Raw genomic sequence first — 10942 nt, forward strand, 5'->3', positions numbered from 1 at the left:
AAATCTGAATCGATTTAAACAATTTTTTACTTTGAACTTTTAAATGAATGATATCAAATTGCTGTTCTTTTTTATATATGTCTTTAACATGGTCTTGCTGTAGCACACATTTAATCTTGTTCCTGTTATACAACAAAATACTTAAGTTGTACACTCTAAAAAATGCTGGGTTAAATAGGGACAAACCCAACAATTGGGCTGTTTTGACCCAGTGGTTTGATTAAATGTTTAACCCAACCTTCTGGGTAGTAACCCAACCGCTGGTTCAAAACAGCCCAATTGTTGGGTTTGTCCCTATTTTACCCAGCACTGGGTTGTATTTAACCCAGCATCTTTTAGAGTGTATGTACCCACTGAGTTACTGTTATAAAGGTACAAACATTTGAGATGAAAGGCATCACTGGTTTCTCTGTGTCAGTGGCGCCATCTTTTGGGCATAAATGTCTATTTGCCACTACTCCATTCTGTCACATTTAAAAAAATAAAAATAAAGATGAACTTTACAAGTGAATTATATTCTATTAATTATTCTATACTATGCATTGTGCTGTGCTGCTTTTGCTGGAAAATAAGCATTTATTAAAGATGGGTAAAACTGTTGTTTAGCTGTCGGCAGCTGCACTCCCAGCCTGACCAGCTAAAAAACTAAAACTATATTAAAACAAGCAAACAGACCAGTCGGACCATGCTGGGAGACCAGTTAATTAAAACCAGCAAGTTGTCATCCTCAGTTCTGTTACATAAGCATTTAAAAATCTTTTAACGGGAATTGTGTTGTAATATATTAAACATTCTATCTGCAGGCCTATGCATTAATCTGTCCTGTAGGCCACTTCTGATGGAAAAGAAGCATCTGAAGTCAGACTAAACGTAAAGATGGGTGAAACTGGTGTTTACCTGCTTGGCAGCTGCACTCTCAGCCTGACCAGCTGAAAAAAACACAACAAAAGCCTAAAACTACTACAATTAAAACCAGCAAACATACTAGTCTGACCATGCTGGATAAACTAAGATCAGCAAATCATTATTTTTTAAAACAGGGTTATTGTAGCCCACTATATTGTGTATTTACATGAATCCTCTTAGCTGTAACTGTTAATCAAAGCAATTTACAATAGAGTAACACAACCACAAAAGGACTCCTTTTGCTATAAATTGTAGGCCTGTTGTATGCTATGTACAATACTTTTTTTTCTCTGTGTTTAATTCCCCATAGGCGCAGTTTCACGTAGCCAGTATAGTCTAACTTAAACATTATAACAAAAAGATATGAATATTTTCGTCAATCCATTGAGAACTATCAGCTTGTGTCTGGGGCTGACTGGACTTGCGCATGCGCTCTCGCGGGAATGACGTGCGTGCGTGAACGTTCCTATCGGCGCTCAAGGCAACGTCAGCGGGTAAGCAAATGCGATGCCCTAATAACAATTAAAATATATACACTCATATTTAATGAATGCACACTGTCACTTATCGGGACCCGAACTGTTGCGGTTTCGAACTGCTGACTGAAGTCGACATGTCACATTCGTGTTTAAGTTAAAGGGGTTATTATTACAGGGAAACGCAGCGCGAGCTCGATGACTCCTTGTCTTGTTTGGGATCCGGTAACGCTGCCTTTTTACAATATTTATTCATTTATCTTTGCAAAGAGTCCTGTATACACTATGAACACATGGTTCAGTCTATTTGCTAAAAACAGCGTAGCAGTAGTGTACAACAAAAATGCTTGAAAAATACAAGCAAGTGTGATAAAAGCAAGCAGGCTGCTTGCAACATTGTAACCAGACCCGTGATGAGTTGGATGGATGGCCAGGAACTAAGGTGTGATCAGAGAACAGCTTCAGCTCATAAACGCTAGATCTTAACATATCTGCGTATTTTTTGTGGAAAAAATTGACTGATTATGGTGTATTTAGTGACAAAGTTGTCAAACCACCTTTGAGGTGATTTAAACACTACTCACTAAACACTAGTGATGAGTTGAATAAATGTCAGGACAGGCGTTTGGTTCTTATTATAGTTTCTTTTGACTTCTAAAATATTATTTCGATGCGATGTGTGTCATTGATTTTTGGTATTTGTGATCGTGAGAGACATGGCAGTCATTGTGAGAGCTAACAGCTGTTACCTCAAAGGAACAAAAAGACTGCAGTTTGCGAAGGGCCTTCCACTCATTTAGTATCAGCACTGAATTTCCCCAAAGCTCAGATTTATTTATAATTCATTTAAATTGTCCAGCAACACTTCATGTTTAAGTTTGAAATAATTTCATTAATTTTCTAATTTTTGACATTTATTTTGTCCAGTTATTTCAGTGTCTGCTGAATGCCATCGTGACACAAACTCAACCATGCCATGTCAGAAATGAACAAGGTACACTACCGTTTTTAAAAGAAATGAATACTTTCATTCAGCAAGGATGCATCAAATGATCGAAAGTGATAGTAAAGACATTTACAATCTTATAAAAGATTTCTGTTTCAAATAAATGCAGTTACTTTGAACTTTCTAAGAATCCTAAAAAAATGTTTTACGGTTTTCACAAAAATATTAATCAACACAACTGTTTTCAACATTGAAAATAGGAAATGTTACCTGAGCACCAAATCAAAATTAAGATTAAAATATACAAAAAAAAATCTGTATTTTTGGTCAAATAACTGCAGCCTGTTGAGAATAAGAAAAAAGTCTTACTAGCCCCAAACTTTTGAACTGTAGTATACCTTTGTACGTTGTGCTACTAGTATTCAGTGCAGTCAATGCAATGTTCATATTCATTTTCTTTCTGTTATTCATATTTATTCAGGATGGGCGACTCCACCTATGTTTCAAGCCCCGCCCCTCCAGCCACCTTCCAGTGGAGGACAGCCTACCCAGAATAGTCCAAACTCTTCTACCAGTAGTGGTGGGAGTTTTATATGACATGTCAAAAATTACAGATGGATATGGACAATCTCAGATGCTCTTTTTCTGCTGTTTCTGTTGTGATTCGTCTCTGTGTCTTTTTAGCACCTAAAGGAAGGTCCAGGGACATGTCTGCCTGGTTTAACCTCTTTGCAGATCTGGACCCTCTGTCCAACCCAGATGCTATTGGGCGCAGTGATCAGGAGTTCCTCAATGCCTGAGATGTGTTTTTGTGAGTTTGTATATATTTATCATTGACAAATAAGTCCCAGGTTTATAGAAATGTACTGTTTATTTTGCTTTCAGTGTTGATACTGTTAAGTAAAACTATTAAATGTGACCCGTGCTGGCAAAATGAGTCGGAATGCGCACAGGCAAATTTTGAGTTACAGACAAACCCAGTGAAAAATGTCGATTTTGAGGTTTTCACAAAAATTAGTTCATTAAGCCCTCGTATAGCAATCCCAATGCTCCAAATAATTATTTTAGATGTTTAATTACCTTTATTTGTACGTTTTCTGATTTTTTTTCTCCCTTTTCAAATCTCGTATCACATTGTAAAGGCATTTATTTTCAATAAAAATGAAGGAAATAATCAAAAAGTTGAAAATAAAGTATCGGGTAGGGTTAGGGTATGTACTACAATACTGAAGTGCAGATAATTGCCACTATTTGCAACAAGTAGTATACTTGATAGTAGAAATCCTGCTATTTTAACAGTGTAAATAGGTATTTGCATTTAGTGTAAATAGCATATTGCTAAAAATACTGCTATTTTACCTTAGTGTAAATAGAATCCATTGCTAATACGAGATTTGAAAAGGAAGAAAAAAAAAACCCGGGTCGATCACATCAAAAAGCCAAGGGTAAGCGCTTATCCATCTGCGCCACTGGAGCGGATATTTTATGGCCACTTTTAACTAAATGTAAATAGACACCCCGTATTTTTTATTCCAGAGTAAGGGCAATTAATACAATACATTTAAACTGAGCTACTTTAATACCATCTCCGAACTTTCTACCACGACTCTGCTGTTCTTCGGCTGATTCTTCCTGTATACGTTGATTGACAGATGTCTCGTCCAGTCAGCGGTGAGTAATCCCAAACCAATGGCGCTGTCTCAAACTATACCTACCTCTTCCGGTTTGTCTGATTTGTCGTTGTGTTTTCTGACTTGTTATTTTGTTTTCGAATTTGTCATTGTGTTTTCTGACTTGTTATAATGTTTTCTGAATTGTTGTTGTGCTTTCTGAATTGTTATTTAGTTTTTTAGACTTGGATTTGCGTTTGTAATTTGTTATTTTGTTTTCAGAATTGTGCTTTGCTTTGCACTTTACAGCCACCGTAGATCCGTGCATTACAGTAGGTATTAATATATTGGACGTCTGTCTCATTAATGATAATCTAACAATAAAAGAAAAGAGCGAATCACTCGCTGCTCTTGATTGAACTGCTTTTGTAGTTTTAATAATCAATTTATTTGTAATTAACACACTAAAGGGATTTTTACATTTGATTATTTGTTTTTCTTGAATGCTTCTGCTTAGATGTAAAAGGAAAACGGTAATTCACTATTTGTTTTTTTTTCTTATATATTTTTTGCATCTATTCTTATTTATAATAACAGATAAAATAAAAATATAGCTATATTGTACGGAGCCCCGCACATGGCATGCAGGAAAAAAATAGTAGACTAAATCATGTGCACGATTTACTATTTCGTTCCCTCGATTTATAAATTGTGCGCACGATTTACTAATTCGTTCCCTCGATTTGCTAAGTCGTGCACATGATTTATAAATCGAGAGAACGAATTAGTAAATGCGCACGATTTAGCAAATTGAGAGAATGAAATAGTAATCGTGTGCACGTTTTAGTACATCAAGGGAACGAATTAGTAAATGCGCACGATTTAGCAAATTGAGAGAATTAAATAGTAATCGTGTGCACGTTTTAGTACATCAAGGGAACGAATTAGTAAATCGTGTGCACGATTTATTTATTTTTTCTTGCATGTCGTGTGCGGGGCTCCGTAATATTGTGGAGGAAAAGATGCAACGTTGCAGGTGATTTTGCTTTGGAACCTTCTCAAAATAGACTTTGCTGACTCTATCGACTTCAAACAGGTGTAGCTCAGTCATTTTTCATCCCGATTCCAACAAATCGTTTTCAAGGTCTTTTAATGGAGAATGTGAAAATGAAAAACTCATTTTTGAATTGCTCATTGTGACTCATTTTGCCAGCACAGGTCACAAATAATGTTTTTGTTGTTTTAAATAAATCAGAGATTAAATAATATTAGATAGGAAATGTAAACTACATAACATAAAATTACAAATGTAATTAACTAAATATGTTTAAAATGAAATACTGAAATAACTAAAAATATAACTGAAATTAAAACTAAATAGAAACAAACTAATAAAAAATGACAAAAGCACATTACTAAAAGATAACGTAGATTAATATAAAGATAAAGATAATAAAGTAATAGTAATAAAGCTATAAATAAATAAAAAATATATAATATGTTTGTGTGTATATATACAGTGGGTACGGAAAGTATTCAGACCCCCTTAAATTTTTCACTCTTTGTTATATTGCAGCCATTTGCTAAAATCATTTAAGTTATTTTTTTTCCTCATTAATGTACACACAGCACCCCATATTGACAGAAAAACACAGAATTGTTGACATAGCAAAGGGTCTGAATACTTAGGACCATGTGATATTTCAGTTTTTCTTTTTTAATAAATCTGCAAAAATGTCAACAATTCTGTGTTTTTCTGTCAATATGGGGTGCTGTGCGTCCATTAATGAGGAAAAAAAATGTACTTAAATGATTTTAGCAAATGGCTGCAATATAACAAAGAGTGAAAAATGTAAGGGGGTCTGAATACTTTCCGTACCCACTTTATATATATATATATAATGGGAGCTGCTTTATTTATTTTTTAATAATGGGAGCTGATAATTTTACCCTTTTATGACATTTTAAGAGACTTACTAATCTCAACATACTCATGAGGAACTTCAGGGACTGTTGCATTTTGGTTGCAAGTACAATATTTTGATTTGATAGAAAAAAGTTTTTCCGATCATTTTTGAAATTTTTGTTAAAATATTTGTATTTATTTTGCCAACTACTTTTTCAGTGCTGCTCTTTTTTTCATTATTAGGACAGTTGTAGTACTCTAACACCGTGTCTACACCGGATGCGATAGCGCCGCAACAGCTGAAGTCTGTCTACACTGGACGCGACAAAGCGACCGTTGAAAATCAATTGAAATGTGTGTCAATACGTCAAATAAAACGCAGCAGCAGTTTTCTGTAAGGGATTTGTCTTGTCGATTCAGTGTAGACAGCATCACTGATTATAATGAGTTCTATTGTATTTTGTCGTGCCGCGCAAGCTCGCAGCTGGTGTAGACACGGTGTAACATTTTTTATTTAATCTACATGCTCTTCAAAAAATTATAAAGGAATTTGAGTTCAAAAATATGCTCATCATAGAAGCGCGTTGTATGTGTGAATTGCAATTTTAATGTATTTTGAATATTAGATTCATTCATGTGTCTATTCATACCATGCTCCATGTTTCAGTTGTAAATATGGCTTTACTTATCACGAGTAATCTTGTGTTGCAAAAATGAGATTGTACATGTCACAATGCAGCCTTTTACCTCTCTCAGTGAAGGATGGTATGGAGCTGATCACTTCCCAGATATTCTTTGCCGGAAAGGAGTGCATATCCCAAGCCTTTATTCGGAGCTGGAACACTACCTCTCCTGAAACCGTTCAACCTGAGCCAAGGAAGCATCCAGAAATTTCTATTCATATCCAACACTGAAAGGTTTCTGAGATATGGGAATGTCTCTCTTTTCTCCATTCTTTCATTGTGTGCGTGAATTTACTGTATGTTCATTCGGTCAGGACACCGAAGGGTAAAATGTTGAAGACTTCATCTCTATATCACTATAGTGTTGTTACCTGAGAGTAAAGTATCAGTTACTTTCTGAAGTGCACATGTTTAAAGGGACTTTGCCCATCTTGTATGTGGGGGGGCTGTTTTGCCTAGGACCAAAAAAAGAAATAAACCTGCGTAAGCACAGCAGGGGAGTTTTAAAGTTTATAGTGTTGTTACCTGAGAGTAAAGTATCAGTTACTTTCTGAAGTGCACATGTTTAAAGGGACTTTGCCTATCTTGTATGTGGGGGGGCTGTTTTGCCTAGGACCAAAAAAAGAAATAAACCTGCGTAAGTGTGTGTATATCAGTATGTTTTGTACAGCAGGGGAGTTTTAAAGTCCAGAAACAGGGTTACAGATTTATAACACCTGTTATACATTATAGACTGTATTTTTAATCAAGATTGATACCCAAAATGTGTGAAGTTGCGTGTAAATAACAAAAAATATTTTTGGAGTCTCTTTCACTGGATTAGTTTAACCCTAAATTATAAAATAAATGAAATTATTTATTAATATAATAAGTGTTACTGTAAACTACATATGCAAGTCGTGTGCTGTGCCATTAGTTTGGTTGGAATGAGGTCGTAACATTTTAATGAAACTAGTCATAGGTGATGCATCTGGTTTTCAGTGACAAAAATGCTGAAACACTCTCACGCAGAGAAATAACTTCTCCCAAATGATCTTCACTGTCACACTGTGATGCAAAACACTGGAATGCATTTGTGAACATGTTTTTGTATGTGATTTTATTTCATATGTCACCTTTAGCACAGAATTACATAAATATCCTACTTTAGAAAACGTTACATTTTAACGTTACAGATTATCATGTTTGGACTCATCAGGAGTGACTATGAAATTGACCAAAAGGTTTTTGTTTTTTTTTGCATTAAAGAAATGCACTAAACTGTCTCCGAGTCCAATCTCGGATTGTTCTAGAATGTATGTTGTCTGCTTTTAAGCATAGACATGTTCATTAGTCTGAATAGCTTTGTCTAGCTGAAGTCTGTACATTTCGCACAGGATTTCACTCCATATTCATTGGCGTGCATCTTTTTGTCTTTGAGTGGTTTAACATTTTGTAGTGTCACTTTATGTATTAGAGAAATGTTGTGTTTGGAACTACATGTTAAGATGTTATTATATGACTTGTCTTTTTTTTTTTTACTTTGAAAGAAAAAGAATGTACACCACACCATTCTCAGCTGCTTTCATCTGTTTATTTTATGCAACTTTGCCTTTTGTTTCAGTTAAATGATGGAAACTGGACTGAGATCTTGCATCTGAGAGCTAATAAATTTGAGAAGAATTCTGTTTCTGATTGTTATTTCTCTCATTATTGGTCAATGTAATCAGTTCTCATATGGCAAAAAAAAATAATCGAATTTTATCCTGTCAAGAAAACAGTTACACCCATCTTGAAGTTTATTCACAGAAAGAAAAAATCTTATAACAACTAAAAAAAAATTTTTGAAAAATTTCCACCTATCTAATTAACACACGTCTCTATTTCAATTAAGTATTAAGGCAATTACATACATTTTGTTCAGGATTGCCATTTTCTTTCAACTTTTTTTTTTTCTTTTTGGAAGAAAGGAAGATTTACGGCATGATTAATGGCATATTTCACAGTATAAAGATGCTACAGTTCAAATCAGTACATTTTCAGTTCACTATTAGCTAAAGCCATGCCTCCCTCTTTGAAATTATTTGCATCCCTTTTCTCTCGCTGTTATTCTTTCATATCCAGTGTATTCTGATAGTCTGCTCCATTTTCCTTCACGCTATTGAAATTACAGTAATGACACCTTTCAGTTGAACTAATCTTTAAATTTAGCAACAAAACTGAAAAGTGCATCATAATCATAATACTGTCCAGTCCATTTGATCGATGTCTCCTCCTAATCCGTGTTCAGGCTGCTCATGCACCATCAAAACCTCCTCTCACCAGCAAATCACATTAAGCACATACAGGTTACGTATATGGGGGAGGGCTCTATACATTTAAGGGTGCCAGACTGGATGTAGGGTCAGACAATGATAGAAAAAAGACTGTAAGCAAATGGGGTCCTACAGACAGGTGGTGGGAGTCAGGCACATTTGTTAGTCCTCCTCAAATCTGCTACAACATTTCTGGTTGTTCCTCCAGCACTATTCAAACTGCATTTAAACTATAAGCTAGCAAAACTGACCTAAAACCTCCATTTCTCTATTAAATCAAATCACTTACATGTACACTACAGGGCAAAAGTTTGGAACGGTTAAGATTTTGAATGTTTTTGAAAGCAGTGTCTTATGCTCACTGTTGCATTATGTGATTAAAAATACAGTAAAAACAGTAGTCTTGTGAAATAACATTACAATTTTTAATGTTTAATAAAAAAGAAAAAAATCCTGTGATAGCAAAGCTACATTTTCAGTGGCCATTACTGCAGTCTTCAGTGTCACATCATTGTTTAGAAATCATTCTAATCAAAGACTACAGAAAACATAAAGGGACTTTGTTCTAATATGCTGATTTGGTGATTATTTTTTATCAGTTATTACTGGTACTCAATTATTATTAATTTAATCGTTCTTATTATCAAAGTTGGTAACAATTTTTGCTTAATATTTTTGTGGAAATCATGATAAATTATTTTCAGGATTCTTCAATGAATTACATTTTTTTTCTTTCGTTTGTACCATTATAAATTCCTTTACTGTCACTTTTGATACATTTAATGCATCCTTGCTAAATAAAAGTATTATTATTACTTTAAAATCTTACTCAACCTACATTTTTGAATGGTCATGTATAACGATTTCCATTTTCCACAAAAATATTAAGCAGCAAAAACAGTTCCCTTTCATGGGAACTTCGAACTGCGTCCTCTAGGGGTCGCTATGGGGAACGCCTCGTCGTGACCCGTGTCTGAAGCATACATTGAAAAAACACCAACTCGTTGGCCAGCGACAGCCATGATGTCACTACCGGTGTGACTATAGTATAAATAGGCGCCGGGAGCACACATCATTCACTTCTTCGTCTTCATTGACTGTTTAGTTTGAAGCGTGCAATTCTGTGGTAAGAGCGATCTCTATTCATCTCATTATGGCGAGCACTAGCAAAGTGTTTAAGGATGTGTGCATCTGTGTTTTGACGTTGTTTAACATCTGATGAACCACACGATCTATGCGTTATTTGTTTGGGCGAAGAGCATGAGTTTTGACGTTGTTTAACATCTGATGAACCACACGATCTATGCGTTATTTGTTTGGGCGAAGAGCATTGCCCTCCGAGGGGGCAATCGGCGTGCATTGCGAGCGTTTTTTCCAAGGTAAAAAGCTCCGCTCTCGTTTGTCTCTCTTTTTGAGGAAAAAGGGGCAGCCATCTGCTTCCCGCGGTTGTCGCCCTGAGGGGCTTCCCGATCACCAGGATATCCCCTCTTGCTGAGGCATCAAGCGGAGGTATAGGTGGCATTACGAGAACCTCCCTGTGTAAATGCCGTCTCGGGCAGTGCTCCCCTCACCTTTGAGGGTTGTATTTGAGCTTGCCTCTCCCGTTTGGCCCAGTACTCTCGGGTATCTGCAAACAGATGCTTGGAAAACTCTAAATCCAAATACTATGGTAAGTGCACACGTTAAGCTTTGCACACTTTTCTACAAATCCACATAGATGGTAAGTGTGCACGTTATGCTTTGCCCACTTTCTAAAATCCACATAAGTGGTAAGTGTGCACGTTATGCTTTACCCACTTTTCTAAAATCCTGTACGGTAAGAGCTACGCGCAACAGCTTCGTGCTCTTTCTGAGTGGTTTAAAACCCCGGTTCCGCCTTGGGCACCACTCCTCCTATGTATCCTCTGGATACCTACTTTAACAGGTTGTTGCTACTAGGGGTCTGTTGAGACAGTTCCTTCAGCACATACAAAGTGAAACGTGTGGTAGCCCCTGTGTGACAGGCCAAGATTAGTATGATTCTAGGCTTTTGGTCGTATTCCCTTAAAGGAATCTATTCCTGATTCCAAGCCTTGAGCTCTACCCCGGGCCCAGGAGTCTGGCCCTAACAGGTAAGTATTT

General features: G+C 36.1%; 2 long non-coding RNA genes across 2 annotated transcripts; one reads left to right on the forward strand and one right to left on the reverse strand.

Moving 5' to 3' along the window:
- The first annotated feature begins 2753 nt into the window (after positions 1 to 2753).
- On the forward strand, positions 2754 to 7003 carry LOC107584846 (uncharacterized). Its single transcript, XR_001609182.1, has 3 exons — positions 2754 to 2908; positions 3013 to 3139; positions 6601 to 7003. It is a non-coding gene; the product is annotated as an uncharacterized lncRNA (long non-coding RNA).
- LOC107584847 (uncharacterized) lies at positions 6601 to 8320 on the reverse strand. The gene is made up of 2 exons (XR_001609183.1): positions 7053 to 8320; positions 6601 to 6898 (listed from the first exon to the last, which is right to left on the reverse strand). It is a non-coding gene; the product is annotated as an uncharacterized lncRNA (long non-coding RNA).
- Between the last annotated feature and the right edge of the window lie 2622 nt (positions 8321 to 10942).

The sequence above is a fragment of the Sinocyclocheilus grahami genome, unplaced genomic scaffold (genome assembly GCF_001515645.1).
Source record: "Sinocyclocheilus grahami isolate Dianchi unplaced genomic scaffold, SAMN03320097.WGS_v1.1 scaffold63.1, whole genome shotgun sequence".
NCBI lineage: Eukaryota > Metazoa > Chordata > Actinopteri > Cypriniformes > Cyprinidae > Sinocyclocheilus > Sinocyclocheilus grahami.